General features: G+C 33.6%; 1 protein-coding gene across 1 annotated transcript in view; it reads right to left on the bottom strand.

Annotated features, from left to right (window-relative positions):
- The window catches only part of LOC138186527 (uncharacterized), a 51,566-nt gene that overhangs the window by 4,973 nt on the left and 19,796 nt on the right, over positions 1 to 26,797 (bottom strand). The gene's annotated exons all lie outside the window — the stretch shown is intronic.

Here is a 26,797-nt window from a genome sequence, read left to right as displayed (position 1 = left end):
GAAAAAAAAATAAAAAGAATAAAAATATCGTAGACCACTACAGAATATTTGAACGATTGAAATCATTTTATTTATGTTTTATTGAGAAACACGCATAATTCTTATTTACATCTAATAACAAATACACATTCTTAATTAAAGATATTATTAATTAATCGATATCTGTATCTCGGTTTCTCTTTATCAATTTTTATTATATTAAAACACTTTTCCTTAAGTAATTTATGTAATTTACGTAATGAATCGTTAATATATTTGAACTCGAGCAATCAGCGGCGAAATATCAGAACAAAAAGTCACCATAGTTACATGTAGCTATCCGTTTGTTTTTCGACATATCGCTTCGGAATAGCATCGCATTTAAGTCTGCGGTTGTATCGCGTGCACGCGTGCAATTCCGTGAAAGGCGCGAAATAGCCGCACGTGTCGAATGTGAACCAACGGCATAAACGTCGAACTCCGTTTAAAATGAGAATCGTCCGTGACCCCGAGAATGTTGCAAAATTTGCACGATCCCGGGTGCAAGTGCAAGGTCAAGTGCAGTGGGCAACCTGCCAACCATGCAACGTAACCGTCCACTTCCTGGTCTGTTCAAAGCGTTGAAAAATTGTCTGTTCGATCGCGATCCAACTCGAAAATCATTTCAGAGTTGGAAGTCAAACTCCGTCCATGAAACGTTTAACATCAAGTGATTTAGTAGATATACGTAGAGTGAGCAAGAAGAAACTACCACCTGAAAAACTCGTTATTTATCGAGTTTATCGAAAAAACGTTTGAGGTGAAATCTATTATATTTAAAGGGCTTGGACAGGTGAGGACATTTTGATTTTTTAATATCATATTTTGTAAAATATTAAGAAAACCTTGAATTTTTTAAACGGTACCATACGTTTTTTATAATATTAATCAATCTAGCTGGATATTCTCTGCAAAAAAGTATGAACCCATTTACACCGAAAAACTGTTAGTTTAGCTTTTAACTTAATTTATTAAATTTAACGTATAACACGAAAGACAGAGACAATACCTCTTCGCGTATTTTCTTGTCTTTCGACCATTAAATTTGGCAAATTTAAAATAAAATATCTGCTAAAATAATCGTTCTTCGGTATAAATAATATTGCATTGAATGTTATTGGATATATGTAATATTATAAAACATATGTGGTGCCATTTACAAATTTCAAGTTCACCTTAGTACTTCAAAAAATGTAAGGTATTAAAAAATTAAAATATTCTTATCTGATCAGGCTCCTTAGATACAATAAATTTCACTCCAAACATTTTCTGATAAAATCAATAGATAACGAGTTATTCCACATGGTACTTTTTACTGACTCGCTCTGCACATAATATTGTGTTTGCCAGTTTACAAGTGTACACATTAGGTATCGATAATTTTTTTCTATGTTCTCATTCTTATTGGATACAGCTTCCTTAATGAACTTTAACAGACCTAGACTTCTAAATATCGCTTGATGATCCTAACATCCTCCTATGATAATGTAATCAGAATTCGGAAGAATCTCAACTTCGCTTAAAATTTGAAAGTGTATTTCAGGTAAGTAAAGTAAATAACACTCGTATATTTTTGAATAAATAATGTAGAAACTTGTTGGATCTGAACGAGACTTAACGTGATTTATCGTTTCGTGTAATAACGAACCAACCATTCCCTTTGGTTTAGTTCAAATCTGGAGCTTTTTTCTGATTGTTCGCTACTTTTTTCTGGAAGTACGTGAGAAGTACACGAAGATGCAAGATTGACACATTCAAAGGTTTGATCATCATGTTAACTAAGCGGAGAGATGCGGGTTACTCTAGCATCAAACACGTGAAGTGGCCACAAGTTCGAGAAGTACGTTCCTCGAGCTGTAAGGTATTGATCCACGGCAGTTCGAGCAAAAGTTCTTCGAGAGTTTGCAAGATTCTTTGCTGACGTTTCTGCGCTACTGCATGTACGATTTCTCTTCCTCGTCGAGACGCTGCTCGCTTCGAAGCTTCAGGTGTGGCACGAATTGGTCAACCCTTCGAGCAAATTAGATATTCTTTTTACAAATGGATATATTTTATACAGGCGATAATTATTTCGCGTTGATATCGTTATGTTAATTTAAAAATAATTTAGTTTCTTAATTTTGTTTGTTGTGTGAAACTATAACATAAGTAATCAGAAATTTCAACTTGAATTTAAAGGAATAATATTAGTTATTATCGCTGTTTTGTACTTTTCAATTTATGAAATATATCAGAGTAATTTTAATGGCTCGTATGATGATTGTTCAGAAGCGTGAATTGAATGTGATTATCTTTTCCCTTGGTTTATCATACATTCGGTCTGGAGATTGTATCGAGCTGTAAAAGTTCGCCCCTTTTATAGCTGCTCCAAAAATATCGAGTCGGTCAATTCAGTGAGATCACCGAGTTATCTGTCCTAGCCATCGCAGACACGCCCTTCTCCCAATATTTCTTTCAATAAAAACTTTCATTTTTGTCCAAACATGGTGGACGAGGAATGCAGAAAGGGGGTTTAAGGGACAATTTAAAATCTTTACATAGGCCAAAATCCTATTTTTATCTCCAGAACACATAACGAGTTCTAAATCACAAAATAATGATAAATTACCAATTGAACTATGGTCATTGTTGATTTAACTGTGAATTACTATCAAAGAATACTTTAAATTAAAATTAGTCTCGTAGAATATTTTATTCGCATTTCATTAAAAATTGTAAATTACATCAAAATGAAAATTCTGAAAAGTTCCTGAAAATGCAGTAAGCCTCGAAGATCGTGATCACTTTTTAAGGAAAATCTATAAACCCTAAACCTTCTCCCCCTAAAGAGATTGAAATTTACAAGTTTCTCCATACAACGCCCCGAGACGATACCCGGTATTTCGCAATGGCACTCAGGAATTCAAAGAAAATTTAAAAAGTTCAGAAATAACGCGGTAGTCAAGCATGATATACTTTTTCCATTCCTGCTAGTATTTTGATGTAAAATTCAGTACATTTTATCTGTTACACGATTTCGCGCATTTGTTGATAAGTCGAGACATAGAAATTGATTCCACGAATAATATAAAAAAATTTATTTATTATTATATTTTTCTATTATTACAACCTTTTACTTCGTTTTAAAATATTCGTATTGTGTATGAGATGATTCAAACAAATTCGCAAAAATCTTATTTAGCATGAAAATCTAAAGCATCATTTGAAATAGTGAGTTGAGAAAATTAACTTGTCCGTAAAAGAAAAAGTAGCAAGGTGTCACTTCTTATCCTATTCTTTTCCTGCAGTCTTCATAGATAATTTAAATAATCATCGTCCAAAAAATATTCAATCTTGTATGTGTGGTACACGACGAACAAAAAATATAGAGGAATCAGAAAAGAGAAGGAGCTATCATCAAGAAGTATCATAGTAGCTCCGTTTATCGTACAAATCTTTCTCTACAATGGAGCGCGACAAACGGTGGCCCGGTAATCGCATTAAACACGTGTCCTCGAGGTCGGCACGAGCGAATAATTGATGCCCGGTTCGTTCAACAGACATTTCTGTACACCTCTTCACAACGAGATCGATAATAATCGAAACAAACCGGGCAATAGTGACCGCGGCCTTCTGGGAAATCTAGAAAACACCGACGAAGGAAACACATTCGCGTGTATCGAGGGTTCAAGGACACCGACGCAGTCGCCGGGCGTCATTCTGTTTCCACACGGACGCTCGAGTTCGTCTCGAGCTTCTTGAATGGCGATCCATCGGGTCGCGTCCAAATCTCTTCTATTCCGAAACGATATGATAAAAAGGACTGAATGGATCTGTATTCGCTAACTCGATGAAATTGAATTTTCCATTCACGAACAGAATAGCTGCCACGGACAAATTTACTACTATTTGGTAGATGAGCAGTAAAATATACGGACCGCTTATTTGTCAGATCGATTAACTTCACAAAAGGTAAAGATAATTGATAAAATTATATAAGATATCGATTCAGTGTTTTGATATTAAAATTTCGAAAATTTCGAAAAATAAGATTAACCACTTTGGCCTGTAAAAAGTGGAGTTAATCATTTCAGCCACTTGGCTTATATGACAGCCTAATGTAAATAAAAAGTAAAAAATATAAGTTTCCTACAGATCGATACGAATACACGTGTCACGTATAGCAATTCAGGGTAACACGTTAGTGCATAAACTTGAACGGATTATTCAAATTTAAAAAACTGCTGCGAAAGAGCGGGCGAGGAAATTCCGCTCTGACCTGCTTGCCTGGATCAGTCCGTTCTCGTACCTCTTGCATTCGAATGAGGATTAACATCTATATTTAAAACATTCCTCTTTTTTCTCTGACTAAAAAAAGGACAGAAATAAAAGAAGTAAGTAAAGATATCACTGTACAGCAATAGTATGATATAATCAATATCATCATGAAACTGCACGAGCCAAACATCCCACGTTCTTATATTAAAGAAAGTTTCCTTATTATATAGCATTATAGATAGAATTGTTAGAGTTTCACGTTTTATGTTTCTGTTTAGATGTGTGTGTTGTTATAAGTTCGGACGCTGCGAGAATATGAGTAATAAAAGCAGAGAGAATAAGGAACATAAGAGGTATATTCTAAGGTCAAGTTTAAGTATAGGTTGTAAGACTAAATGTTAAGAGATGTTAAGCTCGATGGTTGAAAAAGTAGGCCATGAATGTAAACCAAAAAGGAAAGTAAATAAAGTAATAGTATTATAGATACAATATCGTGTTGTGTCTCAGAAATAAAAGAAATAAAACAAACTTTGATGATCACTGTTATCTGAGGAGCAATCGGCTAGAAGAAAGCTGGAAAGTTAATGGTAGACTGGCGACGTAGAAAATCGACGTTTTGCATGTCGAGAAGGTTCAACGATCGTTGAAAGGACCTTGGTGGTCATCAAGGTGATATCGATACGGGTGATTCCCGTCGATCTGCAGGTGCATGGTAACGTGGCACACATTCGCAATTATGCCCATGAGGATTCGATTAAAAAGATTGACATGCAGAAAAAGCACCTTGTGCGCAATTATAGACACGCTTTGCGTAAAAAGTTAACGTCTTCCTTTGTCTTTCTTTCTTTTTCTTATTCTACTTTTATTTCAATGGTCGAGTGGGAAGAAATTGCAATCCTACGTTTGTATCACGGTATATTAAATTAGAAATCGATTACGATGTCGCGATAAGGCGGTATCTGAAGTGACGATGCATGAAAGTTCGCCGCGCAACAAGCGGAGTAATTAAAAGTTCTCACGGAGGCGGACAAGTGACGTTCATCTTCCTTTTGTTTCCGGTAACTGATTTCCGAGCAACTGATGAGACGATCAATGAGGTGATCACAACGTTGTTTGTTCTTTTAAGGTATTTTCAAGGGCTCAAATATCGATAGTTCATCGAAAACAAGATTTAATCATTTGCTTTACGATTTTTCTCAGTTATTGTGGTATACCTCGTCCTTTCAGGATCGAATTTTTCTAAACTCTAAGAGGATTTATTTTTACTAAATAAAATACAAAAAATATTTCCGTACTAAATAGAAGACTAAATATACTAAATAACACACCACATAAAATTCTACGTGAAAATTTCGCAATAAATAAATTCCAGGAAGTTAATACAGTAATCTTTTTAACTTTAAAAATGTATGAGTCCCAAACACTAAATGATAACTTTCAACACGAATACGTGTGCAAAATTCAGGTTTAGATTTATTCAGTCGGGTATAAAAATTGCGAGGCAGAATTTAACCGCAGCATTACTCGTTCGTCGTAATCACGATCGCTGTTGTATAAATTTTTAAATAGCGTGGATGAACGAGTGACCCGCAGATTGCGGTGCGTACGAGTTTACAATGACCAATCGTCCCCTCATCAAGGTCGATGATTGTAGCGGCAATTTTCAGCCAGCCTGACGACGATTATTCGTGAGCCGTGTTATTATTCATAGACCGTGCGCAGACGAAATCGCTGTATGTATCGTAGGTGATCCGTGGCGCCACGACGCTTGTGACGTAGGTGTATCAGCGTTGGTGCTATCTACAATGCCATTCAGAGATTCAACAAGCCACAATCTGAATAGAGAGTCCAGTGGACAAACATTGTCATGGTGTACAGTAGATCACAAAAGTATTTGTAAATTCGTAGAAACATTTGAATATATTATATGTGTTATATGAAACATTTAAAACTTTCATTGGTACTGCGATGAAGCTGATTAAATCGTAATTGTATTGGTAAAGTTTGAAACAAATCTGAAAATTTACATAGGAGCTAAAAGACAGTGTAAGTGTATATTTTGCTCAGATCATAAAAGCATTTAAACAGTCAACTATCTGTTATATTAATAAACCTCGCTATTCAAACATCTTTGACACTTGTTATATGTTTAACATTGTTTATATGTGCACTAATTTTTTTACTATATATATGTTTTCAATAAATGTTTTGTAATTTCTATACATTTTCAGGTTAGTTGCGAATATTACCGATATAGCCATGAAAATCGTGCCTCATTATAGTGCCAATGAAGTTTCAATATTTTTTATTTAACGCACAATATATACATATGCATGGCTTTCTATGGTTTGTATTCAAATACTTTTGTGAACCACTGTACGCAAGTAACTATGAAACTGTACGTGGCATATCGTCGAATTCCATCAGAGTGCATCAACCCCATCAATACAGGCTTTTCGTATACCAAAAAATGGCTTATATCTATGAGTCCATAGTTATTCTCTCTCTCTCTCTCTCCTTTATTTTTATCTCCCTTTTTCCTGTATTTTTTTCACCTTTTTAAAAGTGGTGTTAAATTTACGATAAAAGCTTCACGATGAAAGTGCATGTTTTTTTAAAAAAAAAAACCAATATCGCAGAGTCATTATCACATTTCGACATCGCTTTTACCGTAATCCAAAGCTCCGATTAACCCAGCCTTTATAATCTAAAAATCCGATTTCCCTACTTCTCAGCCCCTATCATTTCACTTGTCGCGGCAAATCTAATTAAGGGCGACTCTTTTAAACGGCGTTGGACATGAGTCGCATTCCCGCGTGACGAAAATTTCATTACGCAACGTCGTTAAAATCCCATAGAGGGAAAAGGAGTCTCGAATTCCCTGGCAGAAGCGTGTACTACCGTATCACGGATCCGTTTAATTTTTAGTTACACGTTATTTCCGCTGTCGATCCGAAAGGAAATTACGCCAGCCCTGCCGCGAGAAGTTAACACTTGATTATTTACCATTCAATTTTCCTCACTTCCGGCACGCGCTTAAAACACTGTTTGGTGAAATTGAATCTCCGGGCAAACAACCTTTACCGTGCGAATCGTGAAAGACCCTAAAAGGCAAATAGTAAATTCATCTCTTCGCTTTTTCGACGTCGGTTACTCGAACACTCATGATACATTATTCAAACATCCTTCGGTTAATTCACCCCCAGCTGGCTGTAACCTTCGATATTCATTTCAATCCAGACCTTGGTGCAAATCGTGGCCTGCCCTTGGCTAGATCGTGTGCAATCGAAATGCATGGTGAAATCTCGCGCACGCAACAGGAATCCGTAGATCTGATTTAAAAGTAATGCAGTTTGAGAATTTGATTGGAGAACTTAGTTAGGTATGTTATGTAATATACAGTAGCTATGGAAAGAAGTATTATTATTATTAAGTATTATTATAGCATTTGTTATTGTAGCATTTACTAATTAATTAGGATCAAATATATAAATTCTCCTGAGAGATATAGTGGTAGATATAAATAAATTCGTAAGAAAAAATGGGAAAGCTGGGAGAATAGATGAAAGTCAAAGAAGATAAGTAAGAAACAAGATAGAAAGTAGGTAGTAGAAAGTGAAGAAGAGGAACGAGGAAGAAGAATAGTATTAGTTTTAAAATCCATTCGATTTAGAAATGATCCATCTGATAGAAATCTTATACTCTATCTCTTCGTTACTCTCAATTAAAACTTTTAACTGTAAATGACCATCCAACTATTTTACAAATTTCTAACAATTAAAACACTCGAAATTTTAACTAATTCGATCAACTATGTCTAATATCTATTTCAGATATTAATTACAACCATATATTTCTAATTTTCCTCTTACGTAAAACCACAGTGTGTTATGCACGTCTCGTCACGAAATATCTGTCCGTGGACGGAAACATGTTGAATTTCATTTCGTATTGACCCCCATCGTCTCCCATTTCAATTTGTCAGCGGGTAGGGTGCGATAAATATATTCCCACATGAATCACATGTACCGAAGTCGCACATATAAACTGCGAGTTACTCGTGACTCGAATATTTGGTATACGCATTCAGCTAGGCATTAATAGATTTCCATTTGACGAATCTTCATCCTTGTATATGATTGTATCGTCCTCTTCCACTAACCATCCACGTAAAACATGCCCGGATTTCCTTTTCGCGCTATAACGCTCGACTTAATGGCGCGCTAATTCGAAATTTCATCAACAAAATCGCCGTTCATTAGCGGTGTTTAATGCGTCTAGCGTTGAGTTTATACCAGATCGATATCACCAATGTCGCGAATCTTCACACGAGTATTTCGATATTCGCTACTTTTGAGACGCAGTAGAGCTACATTTATGGAAACGAAATTTTAATCAATTTTCGATTAACTGAATTTTTGCTAATTGAATTCACTTACTTGCATACATCACTAATATCTTCAAACCACTAATCTCTATCGATGCTATCGATGCAAGAGGGAACTTCGAATTCTTTATTAATCCTAGAAAATCAGAAGCTTTCCCGGCTATGTGCGAAACAGAAACGAATATGATAAAAATGCATGTAAAAATCTAAAACTCAAAAAAAAGCAGGAATGTCGTCTCCACGTCATAGAACCACTAAAAATTGTCTATTGTTGACACTTTAGCAATCGACTAGACTGGATTCCCGTGAAAAACTAGAACGGAAAATCAAGGTGGCCAAACTACATCGAATTAGAGCGGAATAATTAACGTAGGACGATGATGAGACTGAGAAGAGGGGAGGAAGTTCCGGTTGGTAACAATGTATCAATGTATTCGATACGCCGGGGAAATACGTTCTATATCGTGAAATTGATCCGATCGTTGAGGATATCGGCGGCGGTCGAGACATGTGGCAAATTCGAAACGCCGACATGAACACTGTACATCAAGGGATAGGGGGAATGCGTTGAATTCCGGCCAAATAGATGGCTGACCACGGATTAATTAAGTTCTCGACCAGAGGCGGTCATTTTGTTCTCGTCGGCACCGATCTTGTCCACGGTCAAATACCAGGGTTATGAATTAGTTGAATTTCTTTAAGGATACCCGGACCCTCTTAATTGAACTAATATTAGGTATCAGTAAAATTTTACAAGTTACAAATTACCAATATGAATAACTTTGCATAATAGTAAAGAGTTTAATAACAACGCAAATAAAATTTTGCAAATAAATTTAAAAAATCATGATGCATTTAGTTACTCTATTTGACAAAAAATTATAAAGCTACAAAAGAGAAGTTTGTAATCTATAACCTGCAACTTCTGTCAATATACTACTATATGCTATTTGAATATTTTTCATCAATAAATCATCAAGATCATATCTATAAGAATAGATCTCTACAAAAAAAAGTTATATTATAGAATATGGAATATACCTGTAAAACGATTTAATTTTGTGTTTCAAAATTTTTGGAAATATTACAAATCGTTATATTGGTTTGTTCAACGAGAAACGCCAGGCGCTATAATAACGAAATTTCACTATTTTGATCGTGATTCGTGATCAATTTTTGAAGGGATTATCGTTCTGGTTTATCCATTTACGTTTTAGAGGATGTCCATTAAAACACACAGTTTACGGTTTTATACGCACCTGACTACCAACGTGAAACAAAAAATATTCGGTTATATACGGTAGCAAAAATCACGTATTGTGTAATATGAACTCTGACACGCGTTAGATTCTCCATAAATATCCAACGCAGACTTTTCATAAACACTGTGTCATGGTTTATATGAATGAAAATAACATGATCGAAATTAATATCAGCCTATTAAATTCTGAACGGAGAAACCAAAGTGCTACTGAATTTAGCAAAAATTGTATATTTCATACCCATTGTCACGTGTTGTACTTTATTTCCACTTATACTTTCATTATTGATGTAAGCATTATACATCAGGAAAAAGGAAATAAGGAACAAAGAATGATAGTAAAATTACATAAAAGAGAAGCTTTCATTCTAAATCTACTGGAAAACCCAATTTTTTTCATCGATCTGAGGAACGTTATATAACGCGCTGTTTTATCAGGAATTAATTCAGCGTTAATTTAAACGCAAGCTCGTATTTAATCAATCATTTTCCAGATTAAAACGAAATTGATCTCATTTACATAGCAAACGACTACACCGTAGTTACATTCAAAAAATACGTTAAACGGCTTAAGTACCGCAACTATACGGATTGCTCTCATCGAGTCGCCAATTAGAAAGGCATCGATCATTATGGCTGATCGAAATAATCGTTCAAATCAACGAACAGGATGAGTTTCCAAGAACTACATCGATCGAGCTTTGTAAAGCTTCTGAAATCAAGTACCGGAAACAACGGAATTCAAATGAAATCATACGCTAGACAGAGACGAAGAACTGAATAGCGCAAGAGAAACTTCTTTATAAATATATTATATTTGTTGTATGAAACATTTTAAAACTTCGTTACTGCTAATGAAATTCTAAGATGTTTTATAGAATATATATAGAGGAGAGTCAGTGCAGTATCGACCAGCATACGATACCTAAAAAATTATTTGTGACTTTCTCCATCAGATATTAGTTCCACTATTATTTGGATAAACAAATGAATATAACAATTCTGTGCAACATATTTCGGAGTCATACTGTTTATCCCATTGTTTTCGCTGTTCCAACACTTTAAACATATGCGTTGATACTTCGAGTGTTAAAAGTTACATATTTTCTAGGGCAGATATTTTGTTTCTCGGGTAAGTAAATTTTCAGATTTTTTTCTATTATGTATACTATATCTAATTTATTAGGTCTATTTACCAGTCCTAGTTTTGCAATTTCCTTTATATATTATGTATCTGCATTATAATCTAAAACGTCCCCACGTATTTGTCGCCCAGTACCGACCATCTAACTGTCATCAGATACTAACCAATCAGCCATCGTACACATCTTTTTTATCTGTGAGTTCAATCAATTGAAATTAAATTTGGAGATGTTCATTCAACCATTCTCTACCCTTTCACGTAGAGAAACGTTTAAAACTCCGAAGCAAAAAAAAAAAAAAGGTTTTGAAGCTATTTCTCGAAAATAAAATAATCCAGAGACAGGCCGCTAAGGTTCCAATATTCCAAAAACGAAGAATGTGAAGACTGCATGATACACGTCGAATGTACACACCAACAAAATACTAATCATTTTACTCGTGATATATACAAAAATCAAATTTGTATGTATTTGTGTGTATTCTAGCATCTACATGCCTTTCTTCTAACATTGTTAATCATTTAGACCGAAAAATCTACTAATTATAATTAATCAGTATTAAACGACAATTTTCCGTTTCTCACAAATTATAACAATCTTGCTTTTACAAATTATCAATTCTTATTATTGAATTTTACAAAATTGATATCCTTCCTTTTATTAAATTCCATTTGCGCTGCAAAGTCATTTTTCAAATTCTGACTTTTATCGACTTTAGCCCAAAATATTACAAAAGGACTTGGAACGGTCGATACTTTCCAACGTAATACTTTTATAATAATATATATATAATATAATAACATATAATATACAGGGTGGTTGGTAACTGGGGGTACAAGCGGAAAGGGGGTGATTCTACGCGAAAAAAGAAGTCCAAAATATAGAATAAAAATTTTTTTTTTTTATTTTTTTTTTTTTCTTTTTTAATTTTTCCATCGAGACAACGATCTACAGGGAGATCCGTTATTACGTACCGTACGCGTACCGAGCAAAAATTCAGTCGATTTTCTCGAAAACAAAACCTCAAACGAACAATTTTTATTCTATATTTTTGACTTCTTTTCGCATAGAATCAACCCCTTTCCGCTTGTACCACCAGTTACCAACCACCCTGTGTAATATAGTAATACTTTCGTGACCCGCGTTTCACAAATCCCTCAAGGTTAGTATCGGTATCGTACAGGTATCACTCCAATTCTCCTCTCGTCTTATCACGACAAAGGTTTTTTGCTGTTGAAATCGAACCCTCGTGAGTAATTAGTCGGCCAACGAGAAAGTAAAATTTATGGCTGAACAGATATCCGATTGATCGACGACTTCTTCGAATAAACGCCCGAAGACCTCTGGGGATGAGCAAAAACTCGAGCTGTCGTTTGTTGGCCGAGAGAATGATTTTATTGGAACACGTGGTTTGCTCGCTTTTAATGGATATATTCGAGAACAATATTGCAATACGGGCGAAGGAATGAATTCTGCCGAGATGATAAAAATATATTTCGATTATATATGTACATACCTCCATTTTTTGCTAGGGTGCAATATGAAACGGGTTTCGAAGATTAAGTCGGTTCGAAAGTTCGATTAAGTGTGATACACTCTAAGATGTGGATGTTGAGATACATGGAGGTACGAGAATTGCTTTTGATCCTATATCATAGACTGACCAAGGCCGTTTGAAATAGAAAGTGAATAAAATGATAGATACATTTCTAAATGTTTCAGTTTAAATATCGTATTGATTCTGAAATTTCTTGAACATCTAAACTATTAGTACAGAAATTTTATAAGTTATTTTACAATTTATTATTACAAAATTTTGAGTTACAAGATACTGGTCGTAATAAATTCTCTTGCGTAGATGGAACAAGTTTGGTAATAAAACGTGTAACGTGCAATCTGGTAATAAAATGTTTGAAAAATTACAAACTGATTAATTGTATTATTTAATGTAAAAGTATAAAAACTGTTTGTATACTAGAAGTCTGTAATATACAGTTTATTATTTAAAGCCCGCGTGAGAAAAATAAAAAATAGAACGATCTAATGGAATTAATTAAGACATTAATTAAAAACATTCCATCAATTAAAATCATCTATTGCAATCATCTAACTAAATTTCATTCGGGAATGTTTTTCCAATAACAGTTTACGTAATCCAACCGAAGAATAACTGGATGAAAAATAAAATTCCTTGAAATCTCAAATACTTTTAATGTTCTTCGCTAGTTACTCCAATGGATCGACCCAATTTGCTCGCATAAACAACAGTAACACGTTACCATATAGTCTGAGATTCGAGTTATTTTAAATTCATTTTTTTCGCATTTACAAATACCCAAGCGTGAAAAGACAATTTCTCTCTGCTCTGGGACAATTCCTCTTTTCATCTGGGCTGCAAAAGCGACGCACAAAGAGAAGAAACAGCACAACACGATAATGCTACCGGTCCGAAAAGCTTTAACCGCAATTTTTCATTATTCAAGATTTGCCGAATGCTCTTTCTATCTCTTTTACTTTCTCTCTTTATGCGTGAAAGTACAAAAGCGGATCGCAAGAAAACTTTCTTCGCCGTAATAGATAGAGGATCAGATCGCATCTAGCCGTCATGAATAAGTGAACTCTTAAGTACAGCAAATAAGTATCGGCCAACATTCCACGTCAATTTCGCAAACGGTGCGCGTGACATATACAGCGCGAGCGTAACGTATGCAAATTTATGCACACTACGCACCTATGTGTACGCGGTCGAAGGCATAACTCGCGCTATGCAGAAGGGAGCCGCTATTGGTTCGTTGTTCAGGAATAATATAAGGGTAACCAATCGGATCATAAGTCCTTTGAGCATGACAAATATTATAAAAAATAAATCGGGTAAAATAGTTTTAACATGAGAATTACCAAATTTTACCAAATTAGGGTATCCAGGTCTTTCTCTCTTCTTTGCGATTATCAAGGGTACGTGGCTTTTACATTGCTTTATCAAAATTAATGTGAACTTTTATTAGAATAAATGTACTTGTATTACTTTTCTAGTATTATGTACTATACATACGTGTATAATATCGTGTTCCAAGAAACGACGCTACTAGTTGGATTTCGACTTTTCAAGAAGTTAATAGCCATCATAAACTTATAGAAGGGGTTGAAAGTAGATTCAAAGCGGGGATTAACAGAAACTGTTCTCGTAATGCAGCTTAACGTAATTTAAATGACCCTTTGTGGTTGAAACCGTTCTTTAGCTTTCTTTAGCACACACGACATAACAGTTGTTAATTTTAATTCGTATTATTAAGATTATAACTTTATATTTAAGTGATTATATCATTTTATCCGAAAGGAACGTGTATTTGTATTAAATGTTCACAATTAGATGATTTTTATAATTAGTTACGTAAACTGTACAATTTGCATAATTTCATGTCTAAACAAAGGATACCTTTATTCGCCACGCTGCTTAGTCAATTGAGCTATCCAGATCAATAGGCGAATTCCTTTGGCCTAATATTCATACTGACTGACGGTTACAAACTCAACGTCAATAACTCAATGTCAGATTTGAACTAACATCGGAACAATCCGGAGCTCGAGCCTAGCTTAACTTAAACTTCGTTCAAAATTAACTAAGATCTCGTCTTGAAACACCTGGATACCATCCATTAAAGCAAGCTGTTACTGTTTCTCTGTAATATATTGAAGGGTCTGTTTGAACCTTCGAGCCGCGTCGAAGAACCATCACGGTAAACGCGGCTTAAAACCATAGCGAACGCTGCTTTTTGGTTCTCAACAACGATGAGTTTTCTCAAGTGAAAGTCATCTTATGAATATACCTATATTTATACGAGATAGTTGGCATAAACTTGGCCTTGGACGCTCGAAACTTGGATCAAGCTAACGTTAATAACACCCCTCCGATTAACTCTACCGTGGAATTCAAATCACCTGCAGAATCCAACGAAATTTCATGAATTTTATATATTTCAAAATCGATATTTTATATATTTTATATATTTTGAAATCGTTCATAGACGATTAAAAGCTTTTCTTGGAGATGTAAATCACTGTTCAAAAAATGTAAGAATAAATCAGAAATGCAAACAAGGAAACAAAAAAGATGAAATTGGGCAAAATATAATTACTTGAAAGTTTTATATTAATCATAGTTTGAAATTGTTCAGACGCGATTAAAAATTTTTGTTGGACATGTAGATTAACATGCAAAAAATGCAAGAAATAAATCAAGAATTTGAATAAAAAAACTACGTAGGTGTAAGTAGATAAAATAAAAGAGTCGTTTAACGTTTTGTTAGGTTGTTAGATTTAAAGCCTTTGTAAATGGCTAAAAGATAGAAAACTTTTAGAAATAGTTCGATATCTTTTGTGGATGAATGAAAGTTCATATTAGAAATGTAAACGAATGAACGAGGAATGCAAACAAATAAACAAAAAATGCAACAAAGAAAAAAACCGAAAATGGAAATAGACAAAAATTAAACGATCCTGTGGAAGATTTTTATAAGACTGGTTTTGGAAACCTTTTATTAAAAGTTTACATCAGAAATGCAAGCCGATAAATCAAATATATAAACAAATGCGTGAATGAGAAAAAATAAATAAACATTTATTGTTTGATAAAGATATATTTGAGAAGAGTTTATAATCCTTCAAAGACAATTTTATTCTTCAAATCTCATTCTACGTTATAAGGTTAAGGTTTCCTTTACGTTTGTTCTTTACAACATTATACGAAGTAATACAAAATATTGTCGGTTAAGCTGTGTTCTGAATTTTCTATCGCGTGCGATATTGATTATGCAAATTTTTTCTTCGTTTTAAACAGATCCCAGAATTACCAGTTAGAACTGTGCGATGTTGCATTCCTGCACGTAAGTTTTATGTTCCGATAGCGTATGTTAACACCGGAAGTTAAATTCAAACTGTGACTCTATTGATTTCCCGCAATTACATTTCAATGTGCCAATGCAACTAGTCGTATAAATAATGTCGTCATTTGGAAACAACTCCTAGCAGTTTCAATACAATAATAACGTAGTTTTTCTAGACATGTTTCCTACTCCAGATAACTTAAATGGTAATATTTAACATTTTATATTTAGCATTAAAGCTAACAACCTATAATAAACTATATAAACAGATATAATTATAATTGGAGTAATGCAATGAAAAGAAATAGGTGTATGATAAGAGTCGACATTAATTTTGCTAAAAGCATTTGCGTGCATTCTGTAATTTAAAAAATGAAAGATCTTCTAGTACTAAAAGAAAATAAATGTTATTAATAAAAACAGGAAGGGAAAAAGAATAATGAATGAAATGGAAGTTTAAAAATCTGGAAGGAGAGATTGATGACTGAAAGGTCCTTGAAGGTTTATGTAAAACCTTTAAAACCTTCAAAACCACTCTAAACCATCCAACGAACTTCAACCTCTGAAGTTCATTGAACCTGAAAACACCTACACCTACATTTATAACTTTGAGGCTACTTACATCATTGTGCGCAGATGCGTAATTTTGTACTCCTACTGCATTTTATGGATCATAAATCCAAATATATTCATACAGAATCTATGCATCAGTTATATCACAATTTAAAAAGAAAATTCTATATATGCTAGTAACTTTTATCTATTGAATATTTACATTGGATATATTACATATTTTTGCACCTTTAAATTTCCCAAAGGCATGTCCTTATTTTCAAATTTAACCTATCTGGTGGATATCAAACGTGTTGATCTATTTAATGACGAGATGAGTGAATACTTGTGATAGATATATTAAAAATCGCTCTAAGTACAGAATGCAGAGTTAGTATATTACGTCGTAATCGTCGCTCGCTCAATGCCACTCGCTATAATAATACTGGTTAATAATCCTCCTAGAGAGCATGTTCATCTATTTATACTGGTCAGGGGGGTACCGGAAAGTTTGAATTCGATTCCGGTTGACGGTTACACGTAGCGGAAATTATTTTATCCGGAGTTTGTTTACTTTTAAATCTCGTACATCGAAACGGCGTTGATACGCCGAGGCAAAACAATAACATGAGTCACTCTCGATTCGCTCATGTGGCGCTACACCTACATTTCACTTTCACAGTATCAAATTTTTGTAATCATATGAAAATACTACTGGATAATACGAAATATGATATATTTTGATCCAATTAATTAATACGTAGGTGCTATAATAAATACAATGCTATTTAAATACTTTTTATAGCCATTGTACATGATATATCACGTGACGTCTGACCAGTGATGTCCTTACACTACTTAGAGTTTGCTGAAAACTATCACCGATCACTGCAAGCGAAATCCTAATCTCCTTATCTAATTTCTTATAAAACTTTGTCAAACTAACAGACACAGATTGGCCGCTACATACTGCCTTCCGTTTACCACTCGTTTTTCACATTTTTCTATATCGTTGTGAATGCATTCGTAGGCTCGTCGAATTTCCGTGTATTCTCCCGGCAAAAGGAATACCTGTGTAATTTCATATTAGTATAACGGTAAACGGGAGACAGAACTATTAACGTACTTAATATAATTTGTTTCGAACACGTTATGAGCGTCATCCGATCATCGCATTGAAAATAGGAGGATAATTGGTACTTGCATAAAATGAATTGCAAATTCCAGCTGCAAGGACAAGTTGATTAGTGATATGTTAAAACTGAAACTGAATATGCATGTCAGCCATAAATGAAACAGAAGATGGAATCATACGCGCCGGATATAGGTACGATCCTCTATTTTGGTATTGTGCACACGTGTACGTACAAGAATATCTAAATTTAGCGGATCGAACTTTCTGTTTAATTTTACTCATGTCATCGAAATATTAATATGGTTCTGTATTTATTGCTTAACATTGAAAATATCAATAGATGACCAATTTATAACGCTTCAGAGAAATTTTATAAATTTACAACGATACATTTAGTAATGATTTTACTAACTTATTTGTTTATATTAGACAAGCAAGGATTGTATAGTTATGTCCAAACAATTAATGCATATTTATTACTATTACGGCAAGCATGACCTGTAGGTAAAAGTTACCGTTAAGATTTTTTATTGTGTACTAGACGCGATCTTTGGCCATCGGGTTTCCGAGTACCTGCAGTTCTCGTGCGTTTGCAGTAACTCAGTTCTCGTGGGCAACGGTTTTTCCTGTTCCAAATGTATATGTAACGGTGCTCGGTGACTACGAGCAAACGGAACCGTGAAAATTCCCCAACATTGCCAACGCCGTCCACCAAATACAACATCGCTTGCTTCCGACTCTCAGCCTCCTGAAATTGGCTGTAGAAGGGGGGAGTCAAAACTAAAGCGCATTTTTATCACCTCTTCGTCTTTAGACCCTATCAGACATTCGAAGCAGTCAGAACGACTTGAACGATTGAACTTTGGTAGATTAGAATCACCCGCAAATCGAACTGTTAGAACACTTGCGCAAGATAGTTTACACAGAATAGTTAGCGCAACATTAGGCAAGATTGCTGGACAGCTCCAAATATTCTGTAAATAGTTCTATTAAATAATTAACCACATACAGCGTCTTCTCTCTCTCAAATGAGAGTGGTTCTTCATCAGCACATATCAAACACCATCAAGGCTGGTGCGATTTAAATCGCAATCATCAATATAACAATTACAAATTCATAAAAGATAGTAAAGAATGATGCAAGACTGCCACGTGTTTCAGATCAGCTCCGATTCAATCGCGTTTTTCTATCGTAAACAATTTCTTAAAGAGACAAATATGAAAGAATTGTTAATGAGATACGTGACTTTTCATTTCAATTTTAATTGAAGTTTTAATTCAGATTTTTCTTGAAACTTCAAGTTTTTTTTTCATTGAGATACAAGCAAGATTGGGATACAAAAATTCGAAAATAAAATTAGCATATTTAAATATGAAATATGTAATTTTTAGTAAAACACTGTACAGCTACAATTAACCACAGTTTCATATAAAAGAATTCTATGTACCGACTAAAATTGGATACCAATAAAAATATCTAGGAAGCGAATATTTCCTAAAGTCTTGACATGGCATCGCGATTCAATAATAATTACAACCTCCGCAAGCGCATTCGATTCGTGCGATATTGAATTAACCGAATACGGTACGTTTTCGTTCGCCGCTGTTCATTTACGAATAAATCTCACTCGTTGGTACGAAATTAAACAACCTTCAGAGCTTGTTCAACTCTCAAATGAATTTCAGCTTATTTCACTCCTAATTGGCGTGTTTGGTTCATATAAATTACTACACTGAATTCCTTGCTTTTATTAAATTTAAAGTCATCGGGTCCGTCGTTATCTCGTGCACAAATTGTAACTGTTTTGACTGTGACACATCTTCTCTTTTAAATTCCACGAATACTTATCTATTTTCATACATCAAAGAAATTTATTTTTCCTCGTCTATTTTATTTCCACCGACCACATTTATTATAATTTTGTTGATGATTTACGATATATCTAGTTTTGTAAGGATTCATTTGTTTTAAGTCTCGCGACATGTCATTTCACTTCACATCAAAACACATATTGCCACCACACGGACAAGAATCTGTACAGAGCATTAAAAAAGAAAATGAGCGGTATTTATAATATGTGATTCTAGACATTATGACAATGAGAGATCTCATACTGCTTTTGTATACACAAAAGTGTCGTTTGAGATTTATTTCTCAAGTTAGAAAAAATTTAATTTGGCATTAGAAATACGCTAATAATGGTACAACTTAATAAATTAACTCACACATGTTTCCTAACATCCCATATACATTATTTTGCTCTGTTATGTATTTGATTGCTCTGTTATGTTCGTCAGAACAACATTCGTCAGAATACAATTCATTCGTAGACTTAGGCGTACAAATTTTCAATCAGTGACATCTTCGATGTATATCTGATTCATCTCGTATTCACATTTCAGGATAAATTACATGTATAATATGCACCACCACGAACTCACATCATAGCTACGTTTACGTAATTGTGCAATATCGCCATACGACGCTGCCATTTCACCGATTCGTACCCCCTAACACAAAGCGGAATTGCTTTCATCGGTTAATCGAGTCCCGGTTACATGTCAGTCGTTTCTCTTGAAATTTAATAGACGTGCTGTTTTCATGGGCTCGTTTCAGTCCAAACCGATACTTCGGACCTTTGTAATTGAAATTGTATGCTTCCCTTTAAACTTTAGAATAACGACAGCTGCAATGGAAATACAGAGAAAATTAATTCGAACGACCGGATTTAGAGGACGAGATGATCGACGATAGCCTCGTTTATAAGCGAAAATAATACAAATTTCCCTTAACGAATTTAATTACGAATAATATTTGTGCAATTTGAGAAAACGAATACAAAATCGTTACAATGAAAATGTATATCTGAATACACAGTTCCACTGCAAATAACAGAGAAGATAGAAGAGAATTTGAATTTCTAACGCGAACACCAATATCAGTGATGTCAACTGTGAGCTAATAATGCAAGAGCGTAAGGATGCAGTTTTCGGAGAATACCTCTGGGTATTTATACACTGTGAAGGTAAGGTTTCTTTGCTTTTGATTACAAAATGAATAACTTGCACGCTGCGCGAATTATTGCTCGAAGATACGAAAGAGTCGTAGCGATGAACGATACTTCTGGAAATTAGGACGAAGATATCGCTGAAACAAACTTGGAGACTCATAATGGAATCACCGAGAGATAATTGATCGTCCGACACATTTATTTGATAAAGAGAAAGAGAAGGCTAAAGAGAACCATATAAATTCTGCTTATGATGGGTTTCTATGTAAAGAAGAAACGCGTGGCGTATAAATAAATTTTATTAATATAATATAAATTTAAAATAAACTTTAATTAATTAGTAAACGTAAATAACAATTTATATACTTTTACACCGACACATATAACATTTTATGATGATACATCTGCACCTTGAATTTTATATATTCCTCGTTATACATATTAATAAAACAATAATAATAATTTCGACAGAGAAATTCAACGTCAGTATTTCCAGTTAATTATCTAACAATCAATATGAAACGCAGATATGAAGAAAGATTTTATTGTAAACAGTATAATATTGAATTATATATATATTGTCTCATGCTTTTTAAAGTGTATTCAATACATAATTAAACTTTTAAAACTTTTATATTTATTAAAAAGGACTGTGTTTTTTTACTTCTTACATTACATTTTCCACTTCGTTATGCCAAAAATGTCGGATATAATGTAGTTACAAAAAAATATATTGAGAAAAATTTTAAGATTGATACCTGTGTATACGTGTATTAGTAACTACCATACTAAATATTTTTTACCATGTAACAATCTTCCATTCCGAGTTCTATATATCATACCTACTCATTGCCTTTGTCAATTACAATTCCCTTTCCCAAAATTATGTTCCTTTTTTGTAAGACTTGTCTCCTAAATTTTCTTTTACTCTTATTCTTATTATATACTATATTAAATGGCTAGGAAACAATTCTACTAAAGAGCAGTTTATATAAGGATTTAAATCATCATATGAAACAAACACATATAACTTTCAACGAAAAATTAATTTCTGTGTTTAATATATAACAGAGTCGAAATTCGAGCGGAATAAAAGTAATCGATATAATGCTCCTCTGCAACGCTTTGCGGTAATTTCGTTTTCAGAATTCTCCGGGCTGTAACCACGCCGTAAAGGAAGAAAAGGCGCTGGCAATAAAAAGGAGAGAAAAAGAAAAAGATCGTCGTTAGGATCAGCTAGTGACTGAATTGGATGTTCAATCACAAAGTTGATTATCGAACGTTCTCCATCAAGAGTCAGTTATATCGGAAATCGAAACGATTTCTTCGCTGTGAATTAAAAATTCAGATAAGAGAAAACGATATCCACACCAATTCTCTTGTACTATTAGTTATTCTCAGCGAAGAAATTCGTTTTTGATTCCGATGATTGCATCCGGCCGACGCTTCAGTAACGCGTAAAAGGCGATCAAGCTGGAAAAAGGACGAGAACTGCGATAACAATGGACAAGAAAATACGCGATGATGAAGCAATCTATAATATCTAGACTGTTCTATTACTCTCATTTTTAACACTTATTATATGTTTAAAACAGATGTTTTATGGTACAGGTATGTTTAAAACTAAATATATGTTTGCAGCAAATGTTTTGTAACTTCCACATACATTTTCATATTGGTTTCAAATTATACCAGAGTACTCACGGTAGTCGTATTTTATACCAGCGCTAATAAAATTTCAAAATGTTTTATATAATACACACAATATGTCCTTAGATATTAGGGTTCTTAAAGAAACCGATCCCCTTTATTTTATATATAATATTTTATATATAATATTTATTCCTTAGTATCGTGACTGACAGAAATTTTCCACTTTAAATGAAGCTCTGACTAATAAAAACCTGTCCTCAATGAAAAAAGCATCAGCTTTATTTATGCTCAAGTTGCATAGTCTGCTCGATTGAATAATCGGCTGCGTCCATCGTACTGACCAACGAAAACGGAAGAAACGCAAAAACAATCTCTATCATTGAGATTTTCGTGTCATGGAACGCGAATAGAGCTCTATAAGATGGACAAAAATTTGCGCGTCTTTTACGAAGTAGAAAGAGGAAACGCCTCGTTGATATGACACTAAAAAATATCAAATTCTCTCATCTACGATGAGAGAAAGCTACAAAACCGAACGACGTGACAGAACGCATTAACGTGACCGCCGAAGCGTAGATTTCCTTTGATATTCTTATGAAGGATAGTCGTGACGTTAGGACGATATTAAAAAGTCATCAGTCTCAAAGATATCAGTCTACACGACGCTGCGGTATAATGGATTTTCCCGGAAATTGTTAGTGTTTTCAGAATTGGTTTTCCTTTGTAAGTGAGTATTTATAACGATGATATCTCTTCCTCCTGTGAATTTATATTTTATATAATATGTATCCGCACGAGCTTTAAAAGTATTGCATAATAAGCTGAAACCTGAATACTTTAAGTGATAAGAGAGATATATTTGGTTTCACAATTATTGAAGAATTTCAAAGAGCTTGTATTATATATGTCGAGGAATAACTAGTGAGTGGAGAATAAGTATTTTAGTCTGTAATAGAATCAGGTTATAAGTAATAGGAATTTATTTCTTATTGTCAATTATTTTAGTAAAATGAATCTGATAATGATATCATTTTAATTGAAAATTTACTGCAACAAGCCGATCCGCAAGATTTATGCATTAAAATATCATTCATTTCTATATCGGGTAATTATTGAATGCGTAAAAATTACCTCAAAAATTAAAAAAAAAGAATGAAGATAGGAGGAAGAAACCGAAATTGTAGTTGTTATAGATCTAGTACTGGTAGTACAGTGCTGATAGCATCGTAAAAATTGGTGGATCATCCTTTATTGTTATCAGCCATACTTGGTAAAATATTTATCTGAAGTAGCATATAGCTATATATACAGCATCAACGTGACGATTATTCTTTTATCATCATATACACTTTATTACAACTGTCAGAGTGATTGAAATAACTAATCCACAATTTTTCATGGGAATTTTATATATCTATCGCGGTACATTTTTTACTATCTGAATAATATTTTGTAAAGTATTTTGACAAAATCTGGGTTTTCCATATATCTTTCAGTTTAATTTCTCTTTGGTACTAATGCTAGTATTAATACCTAATTAACAATTAACATCGAATAAAACGATTACAATTATGCAGTAACAACAATAATCTTCCAAAATAGCCTGACTCGAAATATCTTTGCGCAAGATGTTACTTGCCCTGCTCGAAGTGTATTTAAAGTGCTAAGGATATGATCAATTACATTTCCTTAGAAGGATAGTTTCATTAATAGTTTCATTAAAATGAATTAAAAAGCCAGAATCTTTAAGGTGGAAACCAAAGGAGTTCAATCTATTCTTCGTTTTATGAAATTTTCCATTCTCATGCAAGATTGATAAGCAAACGATCCGAGCATCAAAATCCATCTTGTTCGACGAAAAGTTGTTCCAATGATTAAACGACCTCGAACCTTCTATGTAACGCCCACTGAAGCTGCCTTATGGTGCATGAAAAAATAATTTAGAAAGCCAGGAGAGAAAACACGGTACATATGATCGAAGTAGACGAGTAACCTGTCGTTCGTGTACTACCCTTATCATCTCCAGATGATTAGTTATATGTATGGTATCTATATCAGAAAAAGTTATATTAGGTTGCGTTTGGGGAAATTTTTTCACGAATTTCGAGACAATTGACATTTTGAATAAATAAGTATAGATATAACTAATATTTTTTTATACAATGGTCCATTGTTCATTCAATTGTCCTATTTTTAAAATAATAGTTACGCTATTAGACAAATAAAAGAAGATGTCCCGTTAGGGAATAAGCAATGTTTACAGAAACATGTTGAATATTAAAGAACGTCAATGTTGACTTAACAAGTTCTGGAAAAGTAATTTCAACTTCTCGACTAAACATCAAAGTGAAAGGCTTTAAATTGCAAGTGGTCGAGCTAGAGAAGGGTTGAAATTGAGCTAGAACCGAAACGAATAACCAACTACCGACAATTTACGAAGTAGAGTTAGTTTTGATAAATATGTATTCATGACCTACAAATCCCGCAAAAGTTGTACCGATTATTACATTTTTTTTTTTTTATTATTTACTAAACATATTTAGCATGACAATATTACATAATACATATCAGAATTATAGCATAAAATGAATTAATGACTCGATTAAAATAAAATGTGATGAAAAGCGTTATAAAGAAATGGATTTTACAGTCAAAATTTAAGTATAATTGTCATTTACCATTGATTTAATTATTAGACTGCGGATATTTGTGCAAATTCGTATGTGATGATGAATTTTTGAATGGAATTTTGATGAATTGATAATTTTATGAACATAGTATCATTAGAAGAATTTCAGATATGAAAGGGTTAAAAAAAATAACATCTAATAGAGATTCGTTTTATCTATTAAATATTACGACACGTACTTTAGATATGAATTATGTTACATTTATATTTACAGAAATTAAAATTAATCCAACTCTCGCATTGATCATATTTATCGATTGATTGTATAAGGTCAGTTGTAAATGTAATATAGAACTCGAAAAAGTAATTTAACCTTTTAAGCACTATAAACCTTCAAAGATTTCTAACTCTGCTCTATTGATTTTCCTAAATACCATCTGTCTCTGAAATTCACACCCATAATTCATTTACGTTTCATTTATTATTACATCGTGCATAGGCATGGCGATTGCGGAATCAGCGATCCCTTGACAAACGCATTATATTCCCAAGCGAGTACTCGATCAATTAAATAACACACTATAACCGTAAAATCGCGTTAAAGCATCCAAGAACATCATACTCGACATAATTACAATGTCCTAGCGCCGAGAAAATGCCAGTAATGGACAACAGCCCCATCTGGAAATCCGATTTCGCTCAACCGAATTCATTAAACGTTTCCATCGTCGCGGACGCAGGGAAAGAAATGGCTGTGCACGAGGAGAAACGTGTTGAATCGCTCTTATACGGTGATTTTGATGAGTTCAAATAGTTCTTCTCTCACTCGAGGTTCGAGGAACGGTTAACCCGTCGCTGGTCATTTGTCTCTGAAAGCGTTAACACCATCCATATCCGAATTTCAAATTTCAGATAATGGAAAACGTGCTGTCGAATATAATCTACTCCAGCCCGTATACATGAGGTTTGACTTTCTTTAACGCTGGACAGGATTTGTTCCATTCGTATCATCTGCACCTAACAGTGTATGCTTCATGTTCAGGTACTGGCTAAATATGTCTTTCGTCTGTATACGTACACTACTGCTGTGAAGGATAGTTGGTGGATATTGTTTGAATATTTAATTTAATAATAATAATTTGAATAATTAATTGAATAATTAATTTGAATTTAAATTCAAGACACTTATAATTTTTAAGCAATAGTATGATTATAACTCAATAGAGTACGTTTAATGTTCAAAAGCTGGCTAAAACAATTGTCATTTGTATATGTATGTATGCTATCGCAGATAATTGTTCCAAGGACTTCAAAAGTCGACGGATATTGGAATTTAATACACTTATGATTTTTAACGAACAGTGTACATCGGTTTGATAAATAAACAATGTATATTATCACAATAATGAATCGTATGAGTTAACAATAGCAGGGAACCTCTATTTAACTTTTATAAAAAGAATGTAGATACTCTCTCGCGTTCGATACGGTGTAATTTAATTAGAAAATTACGGATGAAAGAACTTGTATTGATTTTATTATTTATTATTGCTACAGCTATGTATGGCAGAATATTACAATGTGATAAAAAATTAAGCTTTAGAAAATAATATAATTTGCATCTGAAATAAAATATTATAAAATCATATTTAAAAATTGTAGAACTCTTTTGATATTTTTGAAAGCTTTCTACGCCCGGATAATTTTATTTCTAAGAGTGGTATGTTCTATGTCAGATAAAGAAACTTCTTTCAAATAGATAGGAAGACTGCGATAATTATTGAAATAATGATATTTAAGTTCTTCAATAAGTAATTTCAATTTACAGTTTGTCACTTTTTTATAGAAAATATTATAAATAATAACTTT

Source organism: Bombus flavifrons, chromosome 13 (genome assembly GCF_040668555.2).
Source record: "Bombus flavifrons isolate JBK064 chromosome 13, iyBomFlav1_principal, whole genome shotgun sequence".
In the NCBI taxonomy this organism is placed as follows: Eukaryota; Metazoa; Arthropoda; class Insecta; order Hymenoptera; family Apidae; genus Bombus; species Bombus flavifrons.
The sequence above is the reverse complement of the archived record's forward strand: the minus strand, read 5'-3'. Positions and strand labels throughout refer to the sequence as shown.